The sequence below is a fragment of the Serinus canaria genome, chromosome 3 (assembly GCF_022539315.1).
Source record: "Serinus canaria isolate serCan28SL12 chromosome 3, serCan2020, whole genome shotgun sequence".
Lineage (NCBI taxonomy): Eukaryota > Metazoa > Chordata > Aves > Passeriformes > Fringillidae > Serinus > Serinus canaria.
The window spans coordinates 76,862,109-76,876,659 of record NC_066316.1 but is presented as its reverse complement, the minus strand read 5'-3'; the positions used below and the strand labels follow the sequence as shown (position 1 = coordinate 76,876,659).

Sequence of the window (14,551 nt, the reverse complement as noted above, 5' to 3'; positions counted from 1 at the left end):
GGAGGAACTCCCTTATCATTACTTATAGCATGTACTTTCAGTGTAGTTTTTTATGAGTAGACAAATGGGAAAGTACGTTTTTAAGAAGGACAAAGACTGCTGAAGTTTTACAAGAAGCCCCAAGATAAGCAGAGCTTATCATGTACCACAGGATGAAATGCAGCATCTTTGGGGAACAGATGTTTAATCATCAAGCACCAGTTTGGGAGAACTGTGGGAGCTGGGCTGTCTCACCCATGAGCAAACTAGGAAATTACAGGAGCTTGTAGGTGTTTGTGTGTGAGGTCAGAGAAGAGAAGCAGTTAAACCCATCTCTAAGGTACTGTCCCTGTGCGGGTGGATGTAGTAGGTTGTTACAGAGAATAAAATTGTGAGAAATAACTATTCTACTCAACACCATCCCTGTGGCTGAGACTGGCGTTAGCAATGGGGTTTGGTGGGCAAAAGGCAGAACACTGTGAGGGACACACTGTGTTACATTAGTGCATCCATGCTGAAAGGGTAAGTCTGGATTTTTGCTGCATTGTCATGATTACATCACGCTCCTACCTGCCCACATCATGGACCTCACCACGCCTCTAAAGGAGACCTTAAAGTTTGTGTCCCATGATCTACTGCTCCTCACCACAGTCCAGCCCTTCACTGCTACTGAGGGCAATAACAACTCATCTCTCTCTACAAATCTATGCTAGAATTACCCCACAAGCAAAAGCCAGGCCAGAAAGGAAGTCCTCAGTGAAATGAAGCAATGCATTAAAAAACACTGCTTGAGCCGGGAACACATGACTAGATTTTTCTCAAGTCCGAAGAAGTCCCAATTCCTAATGAAAAAATAGGAGCTGTGCATGCTCACACCTTTTGCTGCAGGCTGTTGTCCACTCCAAGCACCACCTCAAAAAATACTTTTGCTTCATCAATACATTTGTAATTCAACCAAAAAAGAAATTTAAATAGCATCTGAAAAGCTTTGCATGGTAAACATCAGAAAAAAAAACTGCTTTCCAAGCCTGCAGCCAGTTGTTCTATAATATCTTCTGCTTTGTGCTGACAACCTTTTTTCCCTCCAATCATTCAGACACAATGCCTTCAGGTCTGTCTAAGTAATGTAATTTACTGGAGTGGAATTCCCTTGATACCTTCTGCAGCACTCAGTGACAGTATCATTTATACTCTACACTGTCATGCCATGACACTGATACATTGGCTTTCATCCCTCATTCAGCACAGAGGGTGCAATTTCACCTTCCATTGTGCCCTTCTGCAGACTGTGCGTACAAATTCCCTCCATTCATCCCTAATTACAAACCTCTGCTGAAATACTCTCATTAGATTTATATTTCTCACTCCAAAGTGTCAATCTTATTTCAAAATTCCAATTTTCTGAGAGATCCATCCATTAGCAGCAACCTCCAAAGCATTCCTTAACCGAGTGCATTAAAAGTGAAGCTGGCAGAGCAGAGACGCACTTAAAATACACCATTACAGCAAATCTCCATTGCTAATGTTTTTGCATTACTTGAGCACTGTGATAAGGAGCCTGTGACTGGCCAGCCCTGCTCCTCCAGCAGCGATGGACAGAAGCCACCAGTCAACTTCTGTGTCCAGCTCTGCTCCCACTGTGAGGCTGCACCACAACCCAAAGCATCTGCTGCTGTCACTGTCTCACAGTACAGCATGAGGTGGCTGTTCAAAGGACTCCAGACGATGAGAGCCACAGAAAGAGTTTATGACGACTGTAAAAATGCCTGACTACAGCTTGTTTTCTGTGGTAAAGCTAAAAAGAAAAAAAAAAAAGAAGCCAAAAACAAGCTGGGGGTTTCCCAAGGTAGCAGTTCTGCTCTGCAACCCAAGAGGTTGATGGAGCTCTTCAGTTGAAAATCACAACCACATTGTTTGTGTCACTTGCACTAATCCTACTTTAGTGGCCACATGTAGGACTGCTCCCTTCAAACTGTGTACAGAAAAGATAACGTCACAGATTCTCCAGAGCAGTTCTACAAGTAGTTAAAAAAATCAAAAAGAGATCATTCTACCTCTTAAAGAGAAAGGCAAACACCTTAAAAACCTCATCACCATACAAGGGAAAAAATGAAGAGCACAGCAGTGGGTACTGATAGTTGCACAATGCACCAATGTGCCATCTCTAAAAATAGCCTGTGTGGTGATACCCCTGGAAGAGTCCAGCATGTCTCATCCTGCTGGAAAGCACAGCAGCAGCAATCGGCGCGGGAGTGCCGCTGCCACATGACGCACACGTTGCACTCTCTCCTGTCATTATCTTCAAAGCCATCAGGTTTGAACTTACCTGCAGCAGGCACAGCAGCAGAAAAAGAAGGGTGGGTGGGGAGAAAAAAACCACCTCTACAACTGTACAGAAAAAGGGAAAATTCCACAGAAGACTATTACAGCAAATGGTTATGCCCCTTGCCGGCATCTGGGCACCTACAGGACTGAGACATGCAGGTGATTATAACAGAGGTAATATAATATAAACATAATTCACTGCAGCAACCACTGTGGGGGAAACTAAAAATTGCTGAAGTTTTGCCCATTCCCATCTTAAATATCTGAAGTCTTGATTACTGCATCAGCTCTTCTGCCATTTGTACTTTGTATCAAGGCAAGAGCCAGTCCAATGAGCAGGCAGAGATGTAAAAGCAGAAAGGAGCATTTCAGCAAAAAGGCAAAAGTAAGGTAGCAATGACAGGCACTGAGCTCTCCTAGGAGGAGAGGGAGGACTACACCAAGCTAATTTAAAGGGATTTCATATTGCCTAATGAAAGACTCACCATTGGCAGCGTGACTAGTCCATGGAAAAAGCGCGTGTACCTCTAAGTGCACCCAGCACCTCACATCCTCCACACCACGTGGTGTTAGTCAGAGTGAAAACCTATTGTCTTATAAAGCCCAGTTCTCAAGACCAACACCTCTGCTACCCTGCAAAGCCTGGCAAAGCTGGGAAGGTCACGAAGTGACAAGAAAGCAGTGATGCTCAAGCTGCCCCACAGCAGAGTGCAAGTTTTTAGCCTCTACCTTGGCTCCTGCAGCTCTTGGATAAATGCTCTCTCCTCTCATCCATCACAAGAATGACATCAGACCGAGAAGCCTGACACGCACAGGCACACTCATTCTCTGGAAATGCCACAGCCACTTAATGAGTGAAGCTGGGACAGCACCAAAGCTGACACCATGAAGCTACGAATTTCCCTGCATATACTGACATCTCTCTTTAATATTTCTCTTGGCCACGAGCTGACATATCAATTAATGTGGTCGGAACACATTTAGTAGTTCAAGATACCGCAGCTGGTTTAGTGGATTCCTAACCAGTGCAACTACCTGGAAAAGCATCACATAGTCACCCTAAAAAGGAAACCAAAAGGATTTTATCTGCTAAAAGTTAACCCTGAGAATTTGTTTCTCAAGCTCAGCAGATTTATTTAGATTTCCTTTTTTTTTTCTGCTTCGCTTTTTCTTTGCCAGAAGATGAAGTTCTGGATCAACAATTCAAGGTACACCATTGAAGTTTTGAAAGTTTTGACTTTAAAAATCTTTCAGTCCTCTCCAAAGCTGCTTTTTCCAGACAGCAGAACAATTCTGCTTCCAAAATTCTTTCATCGCCACCTTTAACTTATGTACTAAGCCTAACTACTTTTTCTTTTTTTTTTCCAGTAAGAAGTTGATGAATTAACACAGCCAGACCACACCACAAGTAAGCTCTGACTCTCCTTCCAACACAGACCCATTTACAAGCATTAAAACCTAGGACTCACCCACCAGACAGAGCTGAAGCTGCAGGCAAGCCAGTCATCAGATCTCAGAGAAATATTATGCTTGCTCCACAAATGCTGAAGCATTTGAATCTTATTTTTAGTCGTACACAAAGGGCAATAAACGGAAAATCTTATTGTAACCACTGCTTTTTCGTGGCCACCCACACTTCCAACACCTACAGCAGAAGTATATAAATGTAAAAGCCCCAAAACTCATGGCTCATCTGAACAAGGAATGCAAACTAGCTAGTTGCTATTACTTTTTTTCCAGTTTATATCTAGAGTGCCATTATATTCTGTGAAACATTGAAGATAACTTTTCACATGCTGTGCCTATCTAATGTCCAGGATTCTGCTGGATTTTCATACATTCTTCCCAGTACCTGTGTCCCTGGTAAAGTCCTTCTCTAAGTTAGCTGACCGCTGACTGATTTGCAAATGATGAAGTAGAGAAGGTGCTTCCCCCTAACTCTCAGTTTCTTCCTCCACTGCCCAAACTACTGAGGTACAAGGAGTTAATGCTTCACTTACCTGTGAGAAATTATGCTGAATACTCTACCCAGAAACTGGCAATTAAAAAAAAAATCCCTTTACACTCATAACAGTAGAAGAACTTCAAACAAATTGCTGTCAAGGATGATTTCATTGTGTTTAAATCCATTTACTTCAAGTCACTTTGCAAATTACACTTTAATTTTACACCTAAAACTCTCAGGTCTGCTGTGATGCCAGTTTACTCTCCTACGTGTCCTATGCCTGATTCTTTCCATTTACAGAAAGTAACACAAGCATAAACCTAATTATCACCTGAAAACCCGCAGAAAACAAATTCAACTAACTGAGTAAAAAAGAAATAAAGGAAAAAAGATCCATTTTAAGACCAGACCAAACACAAGGGTGATGCCATGTCTGGAGATATTGAGAGTGAACAATCTCGTGCTATTAATCATCTTGCTGTCGTAGAAAGTGCGGGTTATTGCAGCAAGAAAACGATCCAGTACAACACTTTTACGTCTCAACTCTTTGTACATCGTAACAGGAAACATGTCCCACCAGCTAGCAATCAATACTTAACTAAATGATCGAAGACAACGTGCTGGCTCCAGAAAAATGTACCTTTACCTGCCCTCGCTCATCAGTTGCCTGCTAGACCCAAAGCACACCACCTTCCTGCAGCTCCTGACAAGGCGAGGGCAGAGCCGGCTGCTCTCTCCGCACGCCGCTGGAATCAGGTGTGCGCTTTTCTGCCGAGGATTTAGGTCGCAGGACCTGTGTGCCGAACGCCGCAGAAGCGCGGGTATCTAAGTATTATGAAAATAAATGGGTCATACACCACTGAGCTAACAACCACACCACCCCCAAGCCGGGCACTGAATGACTGTGCAGGGCTCTGCCAGAGGGAGAGGAGAGGTTGAGCCAGCAGTGAAAACAAAACTGATGTGGTGAGATGGATTTTACTTTTCACTGGTTTGGGTTACAGAGAAAGTTGGTCTTGCTGTAATCGTCTCTCATGCTTTTCTGTACTAAAACCAAAAAAATGCTACGTACAGGCTGGTAAGATGACCAGTGGAGATGGGCTGGCATCTCACCCCACTGGGAAAGGGGAAGTGCCGCTGGCCCTGGGTGGAGGGAGGGCTGTGACTCAGTCCCTTGGGCTGACACACACACACACACACCCGCGCTGTCACCTGCCACAGCAAAAAATAAAAGTCCTCGCCACAACACGGCGGCTACACGGGGAACGCCGAGTAAACAGATCAGTGATGCTGCGCGCCCACGCAGCCCGTGGCACCGCTGGGGTGACGAACAAACAAACCTGTGGTCAATGGCAGCAAGGCGAGAGGTGTCAGAGCAATTTGGGTTTGGATGGCGTGTTACACTGCGACAAACTCCGCTGTCCTCTGCTGCTGTGAGCAGCTGTACACGAGCAGAACACTCCTCCTGGCCACACAGCCTGCGGTCACCGCGTGTGCCTGGATGGGGATGCCTCCAGCACTGGGGTCTTGGGCAGAAACCTCCAGGAAGGGACACTGGCTCACCACCCACACATTTGTGCACGTGCAGGTGCCCTGCCTGAAGCCACACCAGCACTTTTCAGGACATATATTTGTCCAGATGCATATTTTATTTAAAAAATAATAAAATATATATATATATATATATATATATATATAACTTTTATAAATTTGTATGTTTCATTCTTATATACACAGAAATATCTGCACATATAAATAAAGTGATATTTAGTCAACGATGTGTTTGCATCAAAAGCTGTCCCTGGCCACCAGCCTGGCTGAGGTATGGAGGCACTGACGGTGCTGAGAAGCACCTGATCACATCGAGGGACGGACACAGAGCTGCTGGCACTGGTCAATGGACAGGATGCCATGGCAGGTTGTGAAGGTCCCCCAGGCAGGAGACACTCCACACAATGGTGGCATGAGGTACAGAGTCCTGATATGCCAGTACCATAAAATGGGTAAGAAAGTGCCTTCACCCCTGTGAAAACAGCATTCCAACAGGAAAATGTACGAGAAAAATCAGGAAATGTAGACACGGCCACATCTCTCATCCAGTAAGATAAACCTGCCAATGTCCTCAGGTATGGTCTTAGCACTTGAGAAGACGGTTTGCTACTGATGGTTAGGAGTGTTTGGTAAGTCAATGTACAAAGTGATACAATTTTGCCTTCAGAAAACTGTTTTTCTTCTGAATTCTGTCAAGTTATCTGACCTTTATGTGCAGATTTTAAAAAAATAACATTTTTCCCAGGCTGTGGTGGTAGGCGGGTGACAGACATTAAACCACCAATATCTGCATATTTAAAATTTTACATTATTTACATCTGCCTAGAGATGGGCATAGCATAGAATTCAAGAAACCTTTAAAATTTTTGTACAATACTCTGAAGAACTCATACCTAGCAAATATGAAATTTCTGGACAGAACTTTCTGAGTTTTGGGTTGCCTCATTTTTTTATCCTGTTTAAACCACTTAAAGGCCCTTGCTGAATTCACAACATTGGATAAGCAGTATCAATGTCTTTTTATGAGATGCAGAAGGACATTGATTGGGATGTTATTTTTGCTGCTTTTAAAGGAAAACACACAGGGCTAAAACTAAATGAGACATGTGAGCAGAGTATGGACACTGCTAGGAATAGTCACCTGTCTCTGCTTGGATGCCAGCAGCCCTGCCCCAGCAGCTGCTCCAAGACACAGCTCTGTACATTCTCTGTCATTTGTGGCTGTTTGGGATAACAAATGGAGAGAGCCTCTCAGCAGAGAGCACAGCTTCTCCCCGACTGCTGTACTCCCACATTACAATACACTCAGTCAAACCTACCCAGGATTCATTCCCAGACAACCTGCAGAAATGGGTTTTTCTTTTCTATCTTGGCACACGCACCATAGCAGGGTTTTGCAATATGCTCTGTCAGAACAAGCAAGGGACATTCTGCTTCGAACTCACACATCAGTAAGTAGTATTTTTATGGAGAATTTACCCATCAGCATCCTAGTAGTATTATAGAAACAAAATAATTAATGGAAGAGGGGAAAGGCATACTTATTTATCCCACTGCACCCTGGGAAAAACAAGAAGAATGCAGTTGTTACAGCTGGGTCAACCTTGTGCAACTGCTCTTTCCAGCAGGGCTAATTAACAAGTGAAAGTCTGCCTCTTTCTATGGAAATTGCTATAATGAGGTAATTGTTACTAGCAGAGTCTGTCATCAAAAACAGCCAGACAATGGGAAACAGAGAAATCAAATAAGCAATGGGCAGCTTGCCCTCATGTCTACCTGTGCCGGCGTGGATCTGCACACAGGATGGGTGCAACCCCAGCCAACGGGCTGTGAGGTGATGCATGGGTTTTCTAGGAGCTAAAGTTTAAACCACACCATGTTTTAAAAATGATGCACAGCTCAAGCACATAACCACAGTTAAAAGAGAAAGAAGAAAGAATAAAAAAAAGGAAAAGCACATATTTGATGACAGCTCCTATATCCTCATACTGGTTTTCAAGTTCATTTGGCCCTCAGACCCGATTTTGTTCCTTGTAAAGGAGACATCTGATTATTTGTAGCCCAACAAAAAGCAAGACTAAACTTCCCATGTGCCTATTGGAACGAGAGAGGTTTTTTTCTTTCCCATTTCTGTCTGCTTTTTCAAGACCCCCAACAAGGATGGTATTTTTGAAGTTAGTTCCTCTGGAAGTGTTTTAAATAGTGAATTTGCAAGATGCCTAATGATAAGCTTTTCAAACATCATGAGAAAAGCCTGCAAAAATTGTGAATAAGGCTTCCAAACCTCATGGGAATAGTGCTAAGTAGGACTAATGAAAAACAAGCTTTTTCTGCCTGCCTAGCTGTTACAACTCATATTTTCAAGTCTTCTCCCCTTAAGACAAGCACTAAAAACAAATTTCAAGCCAGATCCAAAATTTTCCTGTAGTCAGACGAATCCTGCTTAGGGGGATTTGATTAATAACAGCACCAGAGAATGCCAGACCCTCAAGGAAATGGCAACACACTCCCTTTTTTGGAAAATGAAATCAAACTCACACCTTGTAAAGCCTCTTTGACAGTGAATTCTGTTACTACCCAGACTTTCTCCACTGCCTACAACTTCACCATTGTTTTTGCTGACACTCATCACACCAGAAAAAAAAAATCCTCTCTTTAAAAACTGAATTTCCATATGCATTAAAGAACACAATCCTCCCTTTGCAGTAGACTTTTTTTTAGTAAATATTTTAGTGTCACATAAGCAAATAAAGTGCTTCAAATAAAAGTATATTTCTAATGTAAATACTTTGGTTCCAAAACACTGATATTTTTTTAGAAGTAGTATTACATACAGATCAGTTCCAAATATTAAAAATGGTATTAGTAAGCATTCAAGAAAAACTGACCAGTAAAGAGTGGTCTGCTTCACTGACCTGTTCTGACTAAACTGCATCATATGCATTTGTTACTGCAGTGAACAAACAAGGGTGGTAACGTGCACAGTGCCACACTGCAAACCACAATTTGGTATTACCTCCTTTTGCCAAGCTCCTCTATAACTCCATCCCAAAGATAAAAACCTCTTAATCACAAAGAGATTTGGTTTTGTTTTCAAAATTAATGAAATTAAGTTGTGCTAAAGCCTTTTCCCAAACTTGTCAGCTCTGGGGTGCCCAGCCCTCCACAGAGCACAGACCTCCAAATCCATGCCATCCTTGTAGTGGTCCAGAAGCTTCTTCTAGTTCAGAAACCAGAATCAGGGTTAGAACTGCTGACAAACTGCAAAGGGTCAGACCAGTTTCTCCCCACTGATTCTATGCCAGGCTGTGCTATGGAATGTTTCAGAGGAAGACTCAGTCACTGTGGAATCAGGGATGAAATACGTGCACAGGATCATAAGCTGCTTCCCATCTTGCTCCCCATCCTGGGTGAAATATCAAAGCACAACAAGCACAGAGGACTACTACTCTGGCTGAGAAGTTAGGAAGGGATCTGCAGTCCCCTCAGTCTGTCCCTAGTAGATCTATGTACAACTTTCTCTACCCTCTCACAGTCAGGTGGGGCACTGACTCCACCTGGAAGGAGCTGGAGGTAACAATGAAGATACTTCTGGTGCTTACAGAGCCTTTTGGGGCAGCGGGCTGAAGGATGAAGCAGCACCAGGGCTCCTCCAAGGGAAATACTCCAGGAACCCGAAAGGAGAATCATATGGATTTTATCACGGGAGAAACAGAAGGGTGTCTGCAGTCCTGTTGGGCAGATGATGGCCTCCAAAGTGACATGGAGCACGTGCAGCTTTGGCAGAGTACACCAAGGTAAGTGTGCCCACATGCAGCTCGTTGCAGAGAAAAACAAAGTGCAGTTAGAGCAATGGGGGGAACCGAGCTATTTTAGGCACTTCTCGCTATGGTTTACTCTAGTAGCAGAACACTTAGAAAAGCTGTCAAAATGACAATCACTATTTAGGTTAAAAAAGCAAGTAACTACTTCAATAACAATTTATTCACCACCTAATGTTTGCAGTTGAATTACAGCTTTTACGGTGTTTTTCTAAAGTGTGATATTTACTGCTTCTACCTTGCCTTACCAAGATCTTTTTTTTTTTTTTTTTTGTTTTTGTTTTTGTTTTTGTTTTTTCTTTAAATAGAAAGGAATTGGAATCATGACTTACATGTAACTTTTCTAGGTTCTGTGCTGGCTAAAATGTTCTCACGATGCAGGGAACAGGAGCAATGGAGAAATTAAGAGGCTGCAGCAATCCATTAAGAAGTGACCCTCCAAAGTTCTGTGGGGCAGTGTTCTGGCAACTCAGTTGGAGCAACCTAAAATAAAATAAAGGCACGAATTTTAAAAAAATCAAGTGCTGAATCTTTACAAACATCTCTTTGTTTTTTCCTTCTGATTCTAAAAAGCACGCTGAGGCATTTTTTTCTGTAATATAGAAGGTCTTTATGCCAAACAGGACAATTACTTTATGTCCATTTCACACTTTGTGAAAGCTTTAAGCCGTAGATACCTTCCTACAAAGATCATGTTTTCCTTTCATTCATATAGTATGAGGCCCCTGGAAAGAATTACTGAACAGATAAACAAACATTTCTGTGATTATTCTACCAGCTCACACCACAGGTACATGCACTGTTATGCATACATACTAAGGAATTCTTTACTGTGATGGTGGTGAGGCACTGAGCAGGTTGCACAGAGAAGCTGTGGATGCTCCATCCCTGGAAGTGTTCTAGGCCAAGGCTGGATTGGGCTTTGACTGACCTGGTCTAGTGACACTGGCTTTTGTCAAAGCTTTGCATTGATTTTATCAAGGAATTTAGGTTAAGAACACAAAATTTGTTCCTTTGTTTCTCCTTTACTGTGACGAGCTTCAGAGAAGAAACACCATCAGCCTAAATTCGTATCCCTGGGTTGATGCAATGTGTGTCACAATCCTGCAGCCACCCTAAAGCAAAGCTACCTGTCATGCCAGTCCATGTCAAAAGAAAACTGGAGAGAGAATGAAATGTTCATCTGCCCACAGAAAATTCACTGTGCTGTCACCTCTGTGCAAGGAGCTCGGGGCTCAGTCCCTGGAGGGGAGGCACTCTGGGATGGGGAAGGCTGGTGAGAGCAGGGCTGGGGCCAGGGGGCTGGAGCAGGGGGGCTGAAAGCAGCCAAGTCCCAGCATCACCACACAGCCCAGATCCCACAGTGAGCTCAATCCCAATCCCAGACTCCGGAAAAGGCTTCCCCCATCCATCAAGGAAGCAGTCACACTCTGAAGTGGTTGGGGAGGAAATACTTGTGGAAAGAGAAGTAATTAGCTTTAAGCTACAGGGGTCCTCAAGTTGAGGTTTTCAAGTTGCCAGTGCCCAACACTTTACTGTTTTCCTGGAAAAAAAGTTGGAATGCTTAACTACTATTTACTTGAGTGAAGCTGGCAACTGGGAATGGAAAGGAAGATGGTTTTCTTTTGAACAGAAGGGGACAGCAGCAGTACAAGCAGTGGCATTATCTGTCTTCACAGGATCACTGCAAAGGCTGTGTCTGCAGGATTACCACAAACTAAAGCTAGATAAAGGGGGAGGTCAGGCAGAGGAAAATAAACCCCTAAAGTTTAGATCTTTTAAAAAACTACTCTTATTTTTAAAAAACATGCAAAATTAACTCTTCAGTAGAAAATCCTGGTTTCTCAAGAGATGTCTGCTATGTCTATTTATTATTACTAATGCCTGTTTATGACTCCATAAAAAAGTGGGGGGAAAAAACCCAAAACCAAAACACACTGCAAATGAGAGAGATTTGGTGGCTATTTTCCTAAGTATGCTGTTCCTGGTAAAAAAAGTTCAATATTTTCTGAGCAGTGATGCTACTCCAAGTCTTGTGGAGAATTGGTTCACTTATGGAAAGCAGGTTATTTCCTCTGGATGGCACCCTTCTAGATGGTTTACCAACATGCTCAAACTCTTACTACCTTTAAGGATTACCTAATTAGGTACTTGAAAAGAATCATGAGGCTGTGCTAGGAACACAATGCTTGTGTCTCTTTAGTTTATACTGTTTTCTCCAATTGGGCATAACATTCATTGACAGACTGTAAGAGTACCAAATATTTATGGTCACAAATAGACATTATTTAAATTGCCTATAAACCTAAAAATATAAACTCTAAATCTGTTCAGTCATAAATCACTGGTAGAACAAAAATAACTGTTGCTTACTCAATGGCTAAAGGACTAAAACCAGGGAAGTCTCTGTGTTTTCAAGGATAACTTAGTTTCCTGGGTAAAAATTGCACATGCCACGGTGTATCAGACGAAAAAGAGAATAAACAGATGTTGGGAATAGGAAAACAAGAGAAAAAAAAAAAGGGACACAGAGGGTGGGGGAAAGACTTTCAGCACTACTGAAGCTTTTCTGAGAAGGTCTGATTGATGTTCACTGCTGTAGAAAGCATGAGGCTGCATCCCAAACATTTCATTCCCTTCTGCAAATGTCTCACTCCATACCTCTCCCCATGTTCCCCAGATATTCTTGCCCTATGCAGGACGATCCAGCCAGCATCAGGTTTTACACATGATCTAAAAGACTAAAGCAGGAATCTCCCTGACCAGGGGTCAGCTTAGGGTAGAATGAAACTTAACCCCTGCCTATGCTCAGCATGAGGGCTCCTTCATGCTTTCCATTCGACAAAAGACTTCTCCTGAAACAGGCAAAGTATTAAAGGCAAAGCTGTAACTACCCCTGCAAACTTACAGGAATACATAAAAAGTGAGTTCATATGAAGAGCCAATGGTGCACCGACTGAAGAGGAATTTCAGCAGTTTAACAGGCTGATCAGCCAGGTTCACAGCATTGGGAAGAGCTGGATCGTAGGCAGGGTAAGAGGTACTCTCTGCTCCAAGGCTTGCTCACATCAGGGTCTCAGCTCTCAGCACAGACCTGCACATGTGGGCCATCAGTTAACAGGGTCATGAGAGGCCAGAAAATCACTGTCCTACACCAGCTTGAAGAACTGGCTCCTGCAGTATTGGAGGTTGCAAGAAAACCTTACATTTACTCTAAAAAGAAGCATCTGTCTTAAGAGCTTGCAAAGAAATTTAGAAAAATAACAGTACTTCCAACTGAACTTTGTAAATCTGCTTGATTTTTAAAAAAACTTCTATTATTTAACAACCTCTTGTACATTTTTTGAACCAGGTTACCTTCTTTCTCCCCCTTTCTGATGGCTTCCAATACCACCTGGCAGCTGAAATTAGCACTGAGGAATGCAAATGTAAAGGAAGACACACCAGACACTCTAACTGGCAGAAGAATGCATGAAGTTGAAAAACCATTTGCTTCAATTAAAACACCTTCCAGTCTGAATTTCTGTTATACAGAAAGAGTGTTTAAAGGAGAGGTTTTGTTTTTAACAGGGCTTTAATGCTTGAAAGGAGGAAAACTGGCAACTTCTTCTGTTTGCAACAAACAAACCAAGAAAGGTGAATTGAGAAGGACATGAGGGATGTACCTGGGTATTACTCCACTTATCATGGAAGGTGTTTCAGACACAGAAAATTGTGCAGTTCTGCTCAAGAAAACTGGAGATGTTAGGTGGGCCATGAGGAAAGTGAACAACAAATACACAAGTGCAATAAATACAGAGGGGGTTGTTGAGCCCAATGTTCAACACAGGTGGGTAAAATGAGGGCTAAGTAAAATGACCCACACAAGGAGACCAGTTGGTGAGCTTCTCTCAGATGCAGACAGGAGGAAAAAATATTTAAGGAACGCTGAGCACCTGCGAGCTGGGAGTGGTGAGCACAGGTGTGCAATCAGAGCTGGTGTTTTCTGAAGCAGCGCCTCACCTGGTGGGGTGCAATGATGCTACTTACACAAATGTGTACAGAAATTGATCCCAGGGAAGTCAAGGATCCCACTTTGCTACATGCAATACCATCACAGATCAGCAAACGTGTTTTCCTTATGTTTTGTGTGTAATTTCTTTCTGGTTGAAGTAGTGTCAGTGGAACATTTGTAGCTTGAAGAGTCGCCTGAGGCTGAGAAGGCATTTGCAGTGCTCCTGACATCTAATGCATGATCTCTCCCTGAAATCTGTAAATTAAACCAAAGGTGCTATCGATACCTATGCCACAAAAGAGACACGGTCTGCTTCACTCTCAGTGCACCTAATTTCCTCATAATAACCAGTGCTGTTCTTCCAAAGGGAAAGATTATGCTCATCTATCATTCCTGCTTGTTCCCATGTGTACTGTTTAACCAGGAGCAGCCAGAACAGGAGACAGAGGGGCACAGCAGCTTCCTTCCCAGTGCCCAGAGGTGGGATGCAGAAAACCAACACAACCAAGGAGGTGTGGACCACGAACAGGGAGGTACCCAAACACCCCAGGGCTGCGAGGACCAGCTCTGCAGTACATCCCTACCTGGGTGAGCTGTGTCAGCAGGCAGAGGAGATGAGATTGAGCTATTCCCTCAGATAATGGCAAAACAGTGTCAGGAACCACCCTAGCTAGAAACTGTAACTGAAGTCACCCAGAGAACCTTCAAGACAACCATAACTGGCTAGCTGGCTGCAGGGGAAGGCAGCTGCTGCTGCCCTGGAATGCTCCAGAGTCTGAAAACAGGATTTTCACCAGCTACACGTAACAAAACCAACCAGGCTTAAACGGAAAACCTTCAGAAAAGCTGGGGGAATGTGCATAAGGAGAATTTTCTACCGTTCCTTGTCCTCTGGTTGCAGTTAGGTCTGTGACACATCAACCAGGCAGGGCTAGA

At 43.2% G+C, this 14,551-nt stretch overlaps 1 protein-coding gene across 6 annotated transcripts in view; it reads right to left on the bottom strand.

Annotated features, from left to right (window-relative positions):
- BACH2 (BTB domain and CNC homolog 2) overlaps positions 1 to 14,551 on the bottom strand; it is a 180,894-nt gene that overhangs the window by 67,944 nt on the left and 98,399 nt on the right. For 5 of the 6 annotated variants that reach the window (XM_030235916.2, XM_050972024.1, XM_050972025.1 and 2 more), the window contains one exon: positions 9,954 to 10,104. The exons of the other annotated variant lie outside the window; for it this stretch is intronic. The gene's annotated coding sequence lies outside the window, so the exon portion shown is untranslated. The remainder of the gene's footprint in view (positions 1 to 9,953; positions 10,105 to 14,551) is intronic. 6 annotated transcript variants of the gene reach the window in all.